Source organism: Anser anser (assembly GCF_964211835.1).
Source record: "Anser anser genome assembly, chromosome: 10".
NCBI lineage: Eukaryota > Metazoa > Chordata > Aves > Anseriformes > Anatidae > Anser > Anser anser.
The window spans coordinates 13,402,943-13,416,419 of record NC_139730.1 but is presented as its reverse complement, the minus strand read 5'-3'; the positions used below and the strand labels follow the sequence as shown (position 1 = coordinate 13,416,419).

The 13,477-nt window shown below is 60.4% G+C and overlaps 1 protein-coding gene across 1 annotated transcript in view; it reads right to left on the bottom strand.

Annotated features, from left to right (window-relative positions):
• LINGO1 (leucine rich repeat and Ig domain containing 1) overlaps positions 1–13,477 on the bottom strand; it is a 136,094-nt gene that overhangs the window by 14,726 nt on the left and 107,891 nt on the right. The window lies entirely within an intron of this gene.

Here is a 13,477-nt window from a genome sequence, read left to right as displayed (position 1 = left end):
CAGGCTGGCTGCGTTGGCACAGGCTGAGGCTCCAAGTCCCCACACCAGTCCCATGAGCCTTCCCTCGGACGGCTCTCTCAGCCAGTGGGAGCTTTTGAGGAAGACGATGGCTTGGCCTTCCTCCACGAGCCGTCTAACAAGCCCAGGGGCGGAGATTCCCATGCAGACAACACCCCTGGCAGCCTCCATCCCTCCTTGGCCTCTCCTGCCCGAGCTGGGTCAGGTTCCCGCGTGTGCCCGCCGTGGGGCACGGGACCCCAGCAGCCACCCCGAGCAAACCCTGGGCTCGGAGCAAAGCCCGGGCCGCATGAGCCTCCCGCCGTGCTCAGGCGGAGGCTGCTGCCTCCCCGGAGCCCACAGAGGAGATAACAGTTATCCTCCTGCTCGGCACACGCGAGCTTCGAGCGGCGCAGGAATAAACAAAGGGTGGGCACCGGGAGCTCGCCAGCTGAGGGCTGAATCACTCCTCCCGCAGCGCCAGCGCCGCTCCCGCACGCGCTGCTGCCCACTCGTTGCCTGCTGCCTCCCCGCGCGCTCCTCCCAGAGCCCCCATCGGGAGGAGGCCTCTCCGCCGGCCCCGCAGCGAGGCAGGACGGGGCGAGGGCAGGGGTGTGCGTGTGTGTGTGTGTGCGTGCCCGCGACCTGCTCCTGCCATCCAGGAAACCCAGCGTGGCCCCTCCGCGTGGTGGTCGGGCCTCTCCGCAGCACGGATCGATGCCTCTCCTTGTTACGGGTGTTTCCGCGGTGCCGTCGATGCTGATGGCACTTTGCAACACGCAGACAAAGCCGGCAAACTGAACACGGCCAGAAAAAACAGAGGACAAAAGACAGGCTAAGAGCTCCGAGCGCTGTTTTTAGAGCTTCCCCCCTCCGAGCACGCTGTGAAAGCCCCGCTAAAGTGCAGGGCACTGCCCGCTCGGTAATAACACTCCAGAATAATTCCCGGCATTGTCTGGTGCCAGAAGGGGGGAATTGCACCTCGGTCCTTCCGAAAGGCCCGGCGAGCACGGCGCGCAGGCAGGGCTGGGCGAGAGCCCTGCTATTCGCTGCCGGGAAGCAGGGGGCCTCCCAAGACCAGCTTTCGGCAGCCGTCCCCACCCCGGCGTGGCGGCGAGGGACCGGGGACTGGGCGCAGGAGCCCTGGGCCGTTTTCCCCTCGCAGCCCCGCGGGGAGCGGCGAGAACATTTGGGCGTCCATCTGCGGGGGGGCTCGTCCCTCAGACAGATGCTCCAGCTCCTTGCCACTGCCGTCCTCAGATGACGACGGGCCGCAGCAGATGGTTCCCTTCTGCTGGCAGGAGGCAGGGAGCTGTGCCGGCTTCCACCTCCCTGCCGGGCTGCGAGCCCCTGCCCGGGCAGCAGGACGCAGGGCTGCCCTTGGAGGGGGCCGCCTGGGGCGTGCTCTGATGTTCCCCAGCAGCATCCCTCCTGGTTTGGGCACACGTGCCCAGGAATCCCACAAAAGGTTCGGAAAGGGCTGAGCTGGCAGGAGGGAGATGGGTTTTAATTAGTGCCATTATTCTTATAGTTCCCTTTCTTTTCAAATTTTCACACTTTTGTCGTAACAAGCTGAGCTGAGAAAATACGTGCAAATGCCAGGCTGCGATAAGATGTACCACACCTTGAAGTGCTGCCAGCAGCGGCTCTGGGAACGCCAGATCTGCTGCCTGCCCCTCCAGCCTCCTCCCTCCGCCCACAGGGACAGAGACCTGCATTTCCCACGAGCCCGGATGGCAAACGGCTCCTCAACCCCACCCGGCACGAAGTAGCCCTGGAGAAGGCTGCCGTAGCCTCCCGGCTGCTCAGGACACGGAGGGGAAGAGAAGCCGGGTGTCTCGTGCACCACGCACACAGCTCCGGTGCCCAAGGGTGGCTGCGAGCACCCAGCCCTGCGGATACGGGCAGGGGGAAAACATGCTGGCGGGTCTCGGGAGTCTGCTTCCCGGAGGCGGTGACATTTCGGGGTGCGTGGGGGGCGGTGGGATGAAGGGGCAAGGCAGGATGTGCCTGCTCCCCCGTCCCCGCGGCCATCTGGATGTGTGCTGCTGCCACCTCGCAGCGGGCTGAGTCAGTCCAGTGGCTTCTCATTATCAGCTGGAGGGAGTCCAAATTCTGCGGCGTACGCCTGCTCCTGAGCGAAATTGAGGATCGTTATCAAGTATTGTCATAATGGTTTCTCTCTGTACTGCCTTGTACCGCTCCTTGCCCTGGCCAGCTGATTGATTTGGAGCACAAGGAGGCGGTGTACCAAAAATCCTCCAGCCGGCAGCCGCCCGCTCGGGATGGCAGCACCGGGAGCCACACAACGTCACCACTGTCCCCACGAGCAGCCTCGCTGGGAGGCCCAAGAGAAAGAGGCCACGTGCCCTGATGCGAGCCTGGCTCGAGTGCCCAGCAGCCCGAACGCGCCGTGGAAAAGGCTCCGTTAAATTTCTAAGCTCATTGACACACATCCAGGAGGCATTAATAATATCAAGCATCTCAGCGTCTATTGTAGCCCACATCCAGGAGATAAAAGATAATTTCTGGGACAAGGAAGTTACGACAGTGACAGCTTTTTAACAGCCTGGCATAAGAATAGGAGCTGCACAATGGGACAAAGCAATGATTAAAGATCTCTGCACAAAGGAGAGAGGGCTGGCAGACCACAGAGGACATCAGAGTCGTGCCAAAAGAGAAAAGTCTGTGCCGGATGAGGAGGACTGCGGGGGGGTGAGGGAGGTCCCGCTGGGCTGACTCACAAATGCCTGGCTGCTAACAGAGCGGGGTCAGGGTGCTTGGAGGGGGTGAAGGAGGCTCCTCACCTCCGTGCCTGGTAGGGGCTCGGCCCTGCCCGGTGTGCCAGGCACAGACGGGCACGGTGCAGCCAGGAGAGGGCCGTGTGGGTGATGCTGGGGAGCTGGGAAGGGAGCTGAGCGCCGCTGGAGGCTGGGAAAGGTGAGGGAGGGCAGGGGCAGGGCGAGGGGCAGCCAGAGCCCCAGAAGCAGAGGTGGCGCACCCAGCACCCGGAGACCCCCGGCAGCGTCAGCATCACGGACATTCGGCCTTCCTTTGCACACATCCACGCTCCCCTAATGCACGCCGCACATGTAAACAGCTGCCTGGTGACATTTGCACGCCCAATTACACCTGTGTATCATTGATTTACATGCACAGTTGGAGAGCAATTAAAACACTGAAGCCTGCTTTGCACTTTCCCACGGCCACCACCACGGGGCCAAGCCCTGGCCCCGGCCCCAGGGCTCGCGCCTTTTGCTTCTCCCTCCCCTGCCTGGCGTGCGGGGAGCCCCGGCCACAGCGGTGCCGCGCGGGCTGGGACCATGCCGGTGCCCCCTCCTGCGACACCCACGTCGGCGGCAACCCTCAAAGCAGCTCGCTGCTTGCTCGGCTCCCTCAGAAGTGGACTGGCGACTTGCCAAAAGGGATTAAAAGCAGGGAGTGAGAAACATTAAAGCTCGCGTAATTACGTGCAAAAAGCCCCTTAATAATTTATAGAGGGAGAGGGTAAATATCTCCGTGCGTTATTCAAGTGCGGCTCGCTGTCCCGTTTGGCTAACACCCAGAGCGCACGCATCACAGCCTTCATCCGGGAGGCCGCTTTGCCTTTAATACCTTTCATAAATTATTGAATTTATAAAGAGGAAAGCAGGTGTCATGTCATTCCTATAAACAGCTTGTTAGTTAAAACTAACGAAGGTGGTGAGCGACACTTTCCTCTCGCCTCTCGCTGTCACCGGCCGCCTCACTGCCGGCAGAGCCAGCTCGGGCGCGAAGCCGACGGACAGAGGGACGCCCGGCACCACAAGCACGGGGAGCGGGACATAGGGCCGGCACGGGGGAAGCCGAACATCTCCCTGCCCCCTTGCTGAGCGAGGCAGGGTGCTAGGAGGCCGCGGCTAAAAGCAGCAGGCGTGTGGCTGACTCAGGCAGCACGTGGCGGCGCGAGGGAGCCGGGCACGGCGCCCGCGCACAGGAAAAGCAGTGAGCGAGCGCGCCCACGCCGCCGCTGCCACGGCCGCCCCCACGCAGCCGGTGCCCCCGCAGCCGGTGCCCCTGCAGCCGCTGCCCTCGTCCCTGTGCCGCCGGGCACGGCGAGCTGGGCTTGGGAGCAGCTGGCTTGGAGGCTCCGCGTTCGCACCCGCTTGGGGCTGAGCCCTCACTCGCGCCCTCCCCAGCTATAATGCATGTGCATTGAAAAGCAGAGAGGGGAGCTACGGGAAGGGTTTTAAACAGAGCCAGCACCGAATCAGGGCAAAGGTGCTGCAACCAAGGGGCCCCAAGGAGGACGGTCAGGGTGCTGCTGCAGCGGAGCCAGCGGTGCTGGCACCCCGACGTGGCACCGGGACGTTCCCTGAGCCGCCCCGGTGCGCGACGCAGCCACCCCATGCTGCCGGCAGCGAGGCGAGGCAGAGCCGCGTGAGGAATGGGGGACCCGGAGAAGACCCGGCAGGGCCTCGCAGGCATGGGAAGAGGGAACTGGAAGTATTGATAATCAATTAACTCCTTCAATTACAGAAGCCTAATGAGGTAGCACGAAGTCACCTCTAATGAACACCAGTTTAATGGAGGCGGTGCCTCGGGGCGCTGGTTTTTGACTCAGTCTTTACGGGGTAGGAAACACAGTGCAAGTATCAAGCAATTAACACCAATAACAAACCCAACCCTCACTCTGGAAGCAGGTGTGGGGTGTCCCTGTCCCCGACCCTCTGTTATGGGGCCGGTGCCCAGCATGGACCCGCCAGTGCCGGGGCAGCCTCGGGGACAGCTCTGCCTTTGTTGGCAGAGCTCAACTCGTTTGTCCCCCCCAAAAGCACGCGGTTTCTGGCGATGCCGTGGACGCATGAGCTGCCAGAGGGGTCTTGGCAGCACGGCCCCGCTCCCCCACGGGGAAGGGAAGGGGCCCAGGAGGAGGCACGCGGGCTCACTCCCCGAGCCCAGGTGCACGCAGCAGGGCTGCCCATGCCTCCGGCTGCCGCGGCAGATGGAGGAGGACGTGCGCTGCCCGCCGGGACCGTGCCAGGGCTTGGCCGCAGCCTCCCTGCCCTCCCGACGGGCTCTGGGAGCGCGGCGAATGGCTGCAGGAGCCCCGGTGCCAAGAGAGGGCCAGGCCAGGCAAGGCAGGGGTGCGAGGTGCAAATGCGCAAAGCCTGAGTGTGGGAACCTCCAAGTTCCCACGAGCAAGTTTTTTGAGACCAGTGTAACCAGTCCCCAGCTCTTACTGGTCCCAGAGCATGGGATACAGATGCCAGGCTTGGGGAGAGTTGGCCCCAGGGGTGTAAAACGCCCAGGGAGGTGAGGTGAGGATGAGATGTACGGGGGATGCTCAGAGAGCAGCTTTCATTAGCAGCCACGCAGCTCCGGGAGCTGGAGATTATTCTCACCTCTTTTCTTGTTTGTCAGACTTACCCTAAGACTATTAGTGGCTTAACTAATATTCTTACGATCCTGGAGCACCATCCTCACTGGGGTTTAGGGATGCCGAAGGGGTTGCTCCCGTGTTACCCTGGAGCACACCCACAGCTGGGCAGGCTTGCCAGGGGAGCAGGAATTGGTGCAGAGCCCTGGCATCAGCCGCTCTCTTCTCCCAGCCTGGCAGGGCTGTAGCCAAACAGTGCTGGCTGGGGTCAACCACGTCAGAGCTGGCAAGGAGACACATCTCCTCCTGCTTCCACCCTCTCTCTCCCGTGGCGTGGTGTGCGTTTTCTGGGCTGGATGTCACCGCGAGGGTTTGGTGACACAGGGGACTGAACCTGGCGGTTTGGTGCCGCCGCTGCCACAGCCTGCCCCCGTGGCCACGTAGCTCTGGGAGCACTGGCCCAGAAGGCCCCGTGGCCATGCCCCCGGCCTCCAACGAGCAACCCGATGGCATCCCAAATTGTGCTGAGCTGTACCAGCACAGTCGCCCCCTCCCCACCCCACTCCCCACCAGCTGGCAGAGCCCCAGTGGTTTCCCCCTGAGAGCGTGCGGTGAGACGCGGCACGAAACAACTGCAGATAATTAAAGGATTGAATGGGGTATCGGAGAGGAGCTGGGAGCTTGCAACATCCATAAATAGCTCGCCTTGCCGAGCTGCTTAACTCCTTGCTTGTTCTTGCCAAAGTGCAGACCCCAAAGGGATGATGCCTGTGTGCGAACAGGGGTGGAAAGTTCAGGAGCGTATTTTTAAACCATTCAAGCTTTACTAGGGCTGGGTGATACATTATTGTGTGTGTGTCGCTTGAAATCTCTCATGAATGCAAAAAAAAAAAAAAAAGAAAGCACCATTTTGTCTCTCTAAACTCCCACCCCTCTGCTCCTACCCAAATAACGTCAGGCTAGACGTGACAGGCAAAAGGAAAGCACCACAAGGTGCAGCAGGTTAAAGCCATTGAAACGCTTTTCTCCTCCTCGGGGGGACCTCCTGAGGCCTGTGGGGAGCTGTTTTGGCCAAAACCAGGACCACAGAACGGCTGAGGTTGGAAGGGACCTCTGGAGCACAGCCAGTCCTGGGGAGCCACGAGGGGCCGTGGGGGCAGCAGGTGGGGGTGAGCGGCTGCCATGGGGCACAAGGGCAGCTCAAAAAGGTGCTGGTGACCCCACGGAGCCCCAGGCGGGGCAGGGCAGGTGCGTGCCCAGCGGACATGGTGTCCTCCACACCACACAGCGTCACATCTGCCCCACACCACGGGAACGCTGCACCCCCAGCTGCTGGGGCATCCCTGGGGGACCCGCACGTGGTGGCAGTGATGGCCGGTGGGTCCCCGGGCTGGCAGCTGGCCCCAAGCTGCGGCTGGAGGCAGGGGGCCACTGGGTCTGACAAGCAGCAGGAGCCCTGGTGAGATGCAGCAGGACAGAGGGAAAACAAACCAGAAACTCGCTAGGAAATCATTCCTCTCTTAAATGGTGCTGAAGTAATTAAGCAGCACGGGCTTTATGAATGATACCATCTCTGCCTTGAAACACATCATTACTTCCCTCTGTTAGAGCAGTATTTTTCAATATGTATTTCTTCCTTAAACGCCTGAGGAGAAGGCCCTGTGGCTGGGACGTCAGGACAAGGCTGCTAATCACCTCCTGTTTCACCCAGGGGCAGGGAAGCGTTTGGTGCCGAGCTCTCCCTCCCAGCACACACGCTTCTGCTCGGAGTCACCGCTGTGCGCCTCTCCCCGTCCGCTGCCTGTCTGTCCTCCCTGCCTGTCTGTCCTCCCTGCCCGTCTGTCCTCCCTGCCTGGCCTCCCTGCCCGCCTTCCCTGCCTGCTCACAGCCCCTCAAGGCTCAGGGTCTGGGTGACGCTCACTTTGGCACCATTTGGGTGCTTCTGCCCCCCCAGGACTCGGCCAGCCCGCAGCACCTGTGCCTCGAACGCTCACCGCGAAGGATTAGAGAGGCCCGAGCAAGAACGAAGGGCTTTTGTGCTAGAAATTGAAAGTTGATGGAGTGTGTCATAGGAAAATGACAACAACCTACTGTACCTCGAAAGACAATTATTTTTCCCTCATTGGAAGTGATTGAATTTCTCCATCAGTGACACTACTGATGCCATCAACACCAACAGCTCTCTTAAGGAAAAGCTTTCTCAGCTGTGCACCTGCAAGTTCCTTGGATCTTCCTGCTTTGCTTCTTCTTCTGCAGGACGTGCCCTGGAACCCCATTTTGGGGTGTTCTGGAGCCGTGGAACCCCATTTTGGGGTGTTCTGGAGCCCTGCGACCCCATTTCGGGGTGTCCCGGAGGCTTTGCATTAAACATCCTGAACACTGGTGCTGAGCACTGGCCTGGGGACACCCTGCAGCCACGTGGGACTCGCTACAGGGCGAAAGGGACAACACTGCTGCCCAGAAGCCCCTTCTCCAAGTGATTTTGGCCCAGAACACAGAGCAGCAGGAGCCCCAGGTAGGTTGGGGTGGGCATTTATGCGTCCCGTGGGTACCAGCGCAATCCCATCCCCAAAAGTCCAGCCAGAAATAATGCCTGCTGGAAGAAAACCAGCCTCGCTGGCGGGGTTTGGGGGGACAGCGGTGTCAGCCAGGCATGTGCCAATGCCATACAGGTCCAAAACCCTACCTGGAAGGGCGGGGGGGCGATGCCACGGCGGGGCGTGGTGGCACTGGCGCAGGCAGGCGCATCCCCCCCCCGCTCTGTGCGCCAGGGTGCACAAGTGCGCACGCTCCGGCGGCTTCGTGCCGCATATGTTGTGGGGGCTGAGAGCACATATGTTAGGTACACACACGTCGACGTGTGTGTGCGTATATATATACACAGACATGCATGAGGGAGACTATTATAGCCACACATTTACATACATAATCAACAGCAGAGATTACTGCAGGGTTTGGAAGGCAGCAGAATCGGCCCCGGGTAGCAGAAAAGGGGTATTTTAGCTCTGCCCTCCCAGCCTGTGCCCCTGGTTGGGCTGCGGAAATGTTCATGCCAGAGCCCCAGCTGGGAGGGTGCTGGGGTGGCCATCTCCAGCCCTGGGAAGGAGCAGAGCACCCTGCCTGCCGCGCTCACCCAGAGCCACTGCGGTCAGAGAGGGACCTGGGGACCCATCTGGCCGCACGCAGCCCGTGCCTGTGCCTGGTCGGACGAATGCCATGTCGCTCACGGAGAGAAAGGGCCTCTCCGGGGCAGGATTAATCTCGTTCCTGCCTGAGAAAGGTCAGATGGATTGCGCCTGGCCATGCCTCTTCTCTCCCCGCTGACTGCAAATGTCATCCAGCCAGCGGGCTCCGAGGCAGGTACCCACAGAGGGGATGCGTGCAGCCGGGTGAAACGAACCCGAGCACGCACCCATAGGTGCCTCGGGGTCAGCCCTGGTGCTAGGCACATCTGCACAAAGGGCGAGCACGTGCCACTGCTCGGGGTCTGAAAGCCGGAGGTATTTGTCCCAGCCACACGCAGGCCAAAAGCTCTTCTCTCGGGCTGGATTTTGGGGCCGGATAAAAACAGAAACTGCTTACCTAACTGCGTGCACCATTAGCTAATTGGCAAAGAGCCGGTGAGGTCTGTGCCAGAGGAGGATTGAATCTGGAGTCTTCAAAGCGCTGGTGATGCCTCTGTGCCGGCAGAGCGCCCTTCTCTCTGCACCCCAGGGGTGCACAGAGCCGTCCCTGTGCCATGCTGGGCTCCCCTCTGCCAGGACCCCCCCAGGGCACCCCACAACCTCGGCACCTCCGAGCTCCCCGCAGAGCTACAACCAGTCCTAGTGCGAGGACACAAGACTCGGGTGCTGAGCAGCACCGGACGCTTTGGCGTGGTGAAATGTGGCACTCGTTTCACCGGATAGCCCCGAGCAGCACCGCCAAGCTGCGAAGCGCCTCGGAGTTGACTCAATGTCGTATTTAAGTGCTGACCGCGTCACAATTCAGGATGCTTCGGAAAGGTTATGTAAACCATTACATCAAATCCCGGGAGAGTTATTAAGGTGAGCGGCGGAGCATGGGAGAATGGGTGATTATCTCACAGCAGTAGCGGGGAGCCACACAAGCAGTGTCCAGCTTAAGGATGTCACTCATTCTCCTTACAAGCCTCATTTTGTTTCTTCTTAGTGCTTGTTAAAAAAAAAAAAAAAAGTAATCTGTCAACAGATTATGCGTTCTGGAAAATAATTATTCTAGAGAGTCTCCAATCCATCAGGTAAGGTGCTGGGGAGATGTGGTTTGAAAAACCAGAAAGCTTCTCACTTTTGGAGGTTTTCTGGTTTTTCCCCCTTTTCGGAATGTCATATTTTAAATTCAGTGTGGTCTATTAACTCCAAATTTGTTTTATTCATCTGAACTCATGCCTTTGAGGACCTGGGGGAGGACTGCATGGCTAATTTTGGAGTTATTTGCTACGGACTCTTGAACCTCTCAAAAGTACGTGGCTTCCCCATGGAGTTTCTCGAGTTTGCAGCACTTGCCTTCAAGGACAGGACGGTGTCTACAGGGGCCCGCAATTTTTCCGAGGTTGGAACTGACCCAGCCAGGTCAAAAGATATCAGGAAATCTTTAGGAGCAGCAAATGCTTTGCAGAAAAGCCCACAGCTGGTCTGCCTGGGTTAAATAACAGGAAGGAGCCTGCAGGGGCAACACGAGCCCTTGGAAACTGCAGGCCTGCGGCAGCCAGTGGAAAGACTCTGAACATCCTCACCGCCGTTGCGCTGAAACAGCCGCCCAAGCCGTGCCAATTGCACAGATCAAGTCCTGCGCCTAACACGTTTTCTGGCGAGGAAAGCCAAGCCCAAAGGCAATCTGTGCCCTCAGCCGGGTGGCCGTGCAGCACCCCGGTGTCCCCTGCCCTCGCGCAGGGGAGGCGAGGAGCTCCTCTGGGTGCCCCCTGCGGCGTTCCTTCCCGCAGGGACCCTGGGGAAGGCACGTATCCAAGGCTTTGGCCCCGCGGCGGTGCTGCCGTCACCCCCTCTGCCGGGTTGCAGATCTAGTACACACCACTGGCATTTTCACGCTCATTGTCATCTCACTGCGCGCCCGGCGGCACGTAATCACGGCCGTGTCCAACAAGGGGGCCCTGACTCACGCAGGCTCCAGCAGCGCCCGGTCACCAGCCAGGGCGAGCAGCGTGACAGCCCTGGCGAGGCGAGGCTTTCTGATGCCTTCACACTCCTCCTCGCATCCCAGCCAGCCCCCGCATGACCGCGGGCCACGCGGCAGGGTCCTGAGCCTGGCGGGTGGGCGCCGGGGACGCCCTGCTGCCCCGAGGTCCTGGGGAAAAAGTGGGGACAGGATCAGCCCCGGCCTGCTCCGCGCATGGAAGGGCTCCGGCCTCCTGGGCTATGAGCTGGCACCTTCCGCTGATGTTAACATTCATTTAAGAAAAATTACAAAAAACCCCAACATGGGCTAATTAGCTAATGACATTATTTTGGCCTGATGTGCCATATAATTAAACAACTAATAAACGGCAAGAGTCCTGCGCTGCTGAGGCTCCTGAGTCAATACCATGCTATTACCACGGTGTAATTGAGTTTACAGAGAGCCTCAGCACAGACGTCCCAGAGCCCATGCGAGGAACGGTATTGAAATAGCCACCAGAGACCCACCTGCTGGATAAAGGAGAAAGACAAATCTTTTAATCTACAATACAGCCTGAAGTCACACGTGGAGAAGAGAAGGCTGTGCTTTGCAGGGCGGTAAATGTGTTTGCTAGAGGAGGGTACAGGCCACCCAGGGGATGCTACATGCGCGAGAGCTTCTCCTCTGGCTGCAGCAGGGACTAGCTGAGCTCCGGGGAGGATGCGAGTGGGATGAAATGTGGCTTGTCCTCACCTCTGCGGAAATGCATCCATAAGTCTGTCTCCTGGTACCCGAAACGTGTACATTTCTCCATCAAAGGGGTGTTTTTGGTGATTGAACCAAAAGGCGCATCAGGGCTACTGAGAGGTCTCGGGGGTGGCTCAAGGTCTCCTCCCGCAGTCCTGCCCTGTGGACACCAAATGCCCCGACCTAACGCTGTGCCTGCAGGCTAAGAACGGGCCGGGAGCTGGCCTGTGGGCTGCAAACCTCCTTCCTGATTTTTTTAGTGTTTGAGAGAGAGGAGGAGAGAAGTGGGCTGGCACCCAAGCTCCCACTTGAGTCGTGAAGCATCTCCTGCTGTCTCCTTTTTATTTGCAGAGGGGTGCAGAGCCCCACTCACTTTATTCCCTGAGCCCCTCGGAGGCGGGTTCATTGCGTGGACGTGTTGCAAATCCCAACCGGCGAACACAAGCCTGGCAGGACCTGTGCACACACACACACACAGCCTGTTCCTCACCTGCTCCCGTGCTCTCCCCTCCCTGCAGCCCTGCTCCCAAGCCCGTGTCCCCGTGTGCAGCCGTGCTCCAGCTCGTCCTCCTCGCCGCCGTCCCGCAGCAGTGCCACGCGAGCACTACGCACGCTCCCGGCCCCCTCGGAACAGGAGGAGGGGACGGCACGGCGAGGGACGGGCACGGTGCCTGTGCAGCCAGGATGCCAGGGACCTGCGGGTTTCTTACGGGGTGGGACAGTGGATGCAGATCCGGAGGCTCTGCTCACATCCAGCAGCAGCTTTACGTGCTAGGGATGGATCCAAGGGGGCCCAGGTGGAAACGCAGTGGGAACTGCTGGAGACCAAGCCATCAGAGAGCCCAGAGGACTCCTCTCAACGTATCCTCTGAGCCTCTGCATGGCAGAAACCCCACCATCCATCCCCCAGGAGCCACTGCATCCAACCACGAGGGCACCTGGCTAAGCCTGCCATCGCATTTAGGACACAAAACTGTGCCCTGGGGCTGGTGCGGAGGGACCCTGGGGCAGCAGGAGCGGGACTGCATCAGAAAAGGAGCAAAACTCATGCTTGGGAGGGCAGAGAGCGGCGCGGTGCCTGCAGGCGGGCACGTCGGCAGGGCCAGGAGCAGAGGACGGCGGTGCCGGGGAGAGGGGGGCGTGCAAAGGCTCGGCGGCGGCAGAGCTGCCGCTGACAGTGAGAGGCAGCTCCTGTCGTCGGTGTGAGCCAGGCTCTGCCAACCCAAATACCGAGCTTGCTGACAACAAGCCCCGTGCTCCCGCGGCGCTGCCGTCAATCAGTGGCGTGCGGGGGGCGTGCTGGCGCCGCGCCATCCCCAGCAGCCACCCGCCACGGTGCCAGGGGGGAGAGGGGCTCGTGGCTTCACTTGGTGGCCTTGGACAGCCCGGACGCGGTCCGGCTGGGGTGGGAGGATGGCTGTGCCCCCACGGTGGGGGTGCTCCGGGGAAATCCCCCCATCGGCTCGCAGGGAGGCTCACGGGGAGGCTCACAGCGTCCTCCCGCGCCCACCGCACGGGCAGGGGCCGAGGAGAAACGTCTGACATCTGCTGCTGCCGGGTGAGCCTTGGAGAGGTGCTTGTGTGGAGAGCGATTCCCACACTCGAGAATTACGCATGGAGCTCTCCAGAGCTGCGCCGAGAGCAGCCGGGGCGTAGCAGCGAGGTCCTGAGTCCCTACAGGGCGCTGCCCGAGCAACGCGGCTCCGCAGCGGCCACGGCTCCTTCCCGGGGCGCACGGAGACCTTTTCAGGTCTCCCTCTGGGGACAAGAAGCTGAGAAGAGGTTGGTTTGCACATCCATCGCCTGCTGGAGGCCACCAGGGGAGGCACCGAGGGGCAGCACCGGTGCTCAGCACCCCATAACACCAGCAGCCACCCCAAAAAGAGCCCGCTGGGGCTGGCTGGGTTCTCCCCTGGGCGCCGAGCTGCCCTGCTTTGTCGGGGCTGCAAAGTTGAAGGAGCCCCCGCGTCTTCCCTTTTATCTCCAGTTACTAAGCTGACATTTTAAGGGACATTTGCTCTCCTCCTTGAAGTACGGAAATCCACATTCAGAGAGCACTCGGGCCCCCGAAGCCGGGCAGATAAACATATTTGGACGTGTGATTTCACAGTTGCTGTGCTGATAGCTTTCAGAGGCCGGGTCCTGTCCGTCAATTACCCGCAATGTGCATTCAGACGTGATGTGGGAGAATAAAACCCGACTCATTAGAGGGGAAGAGAGGTGAGCGAACACCAAGACTGG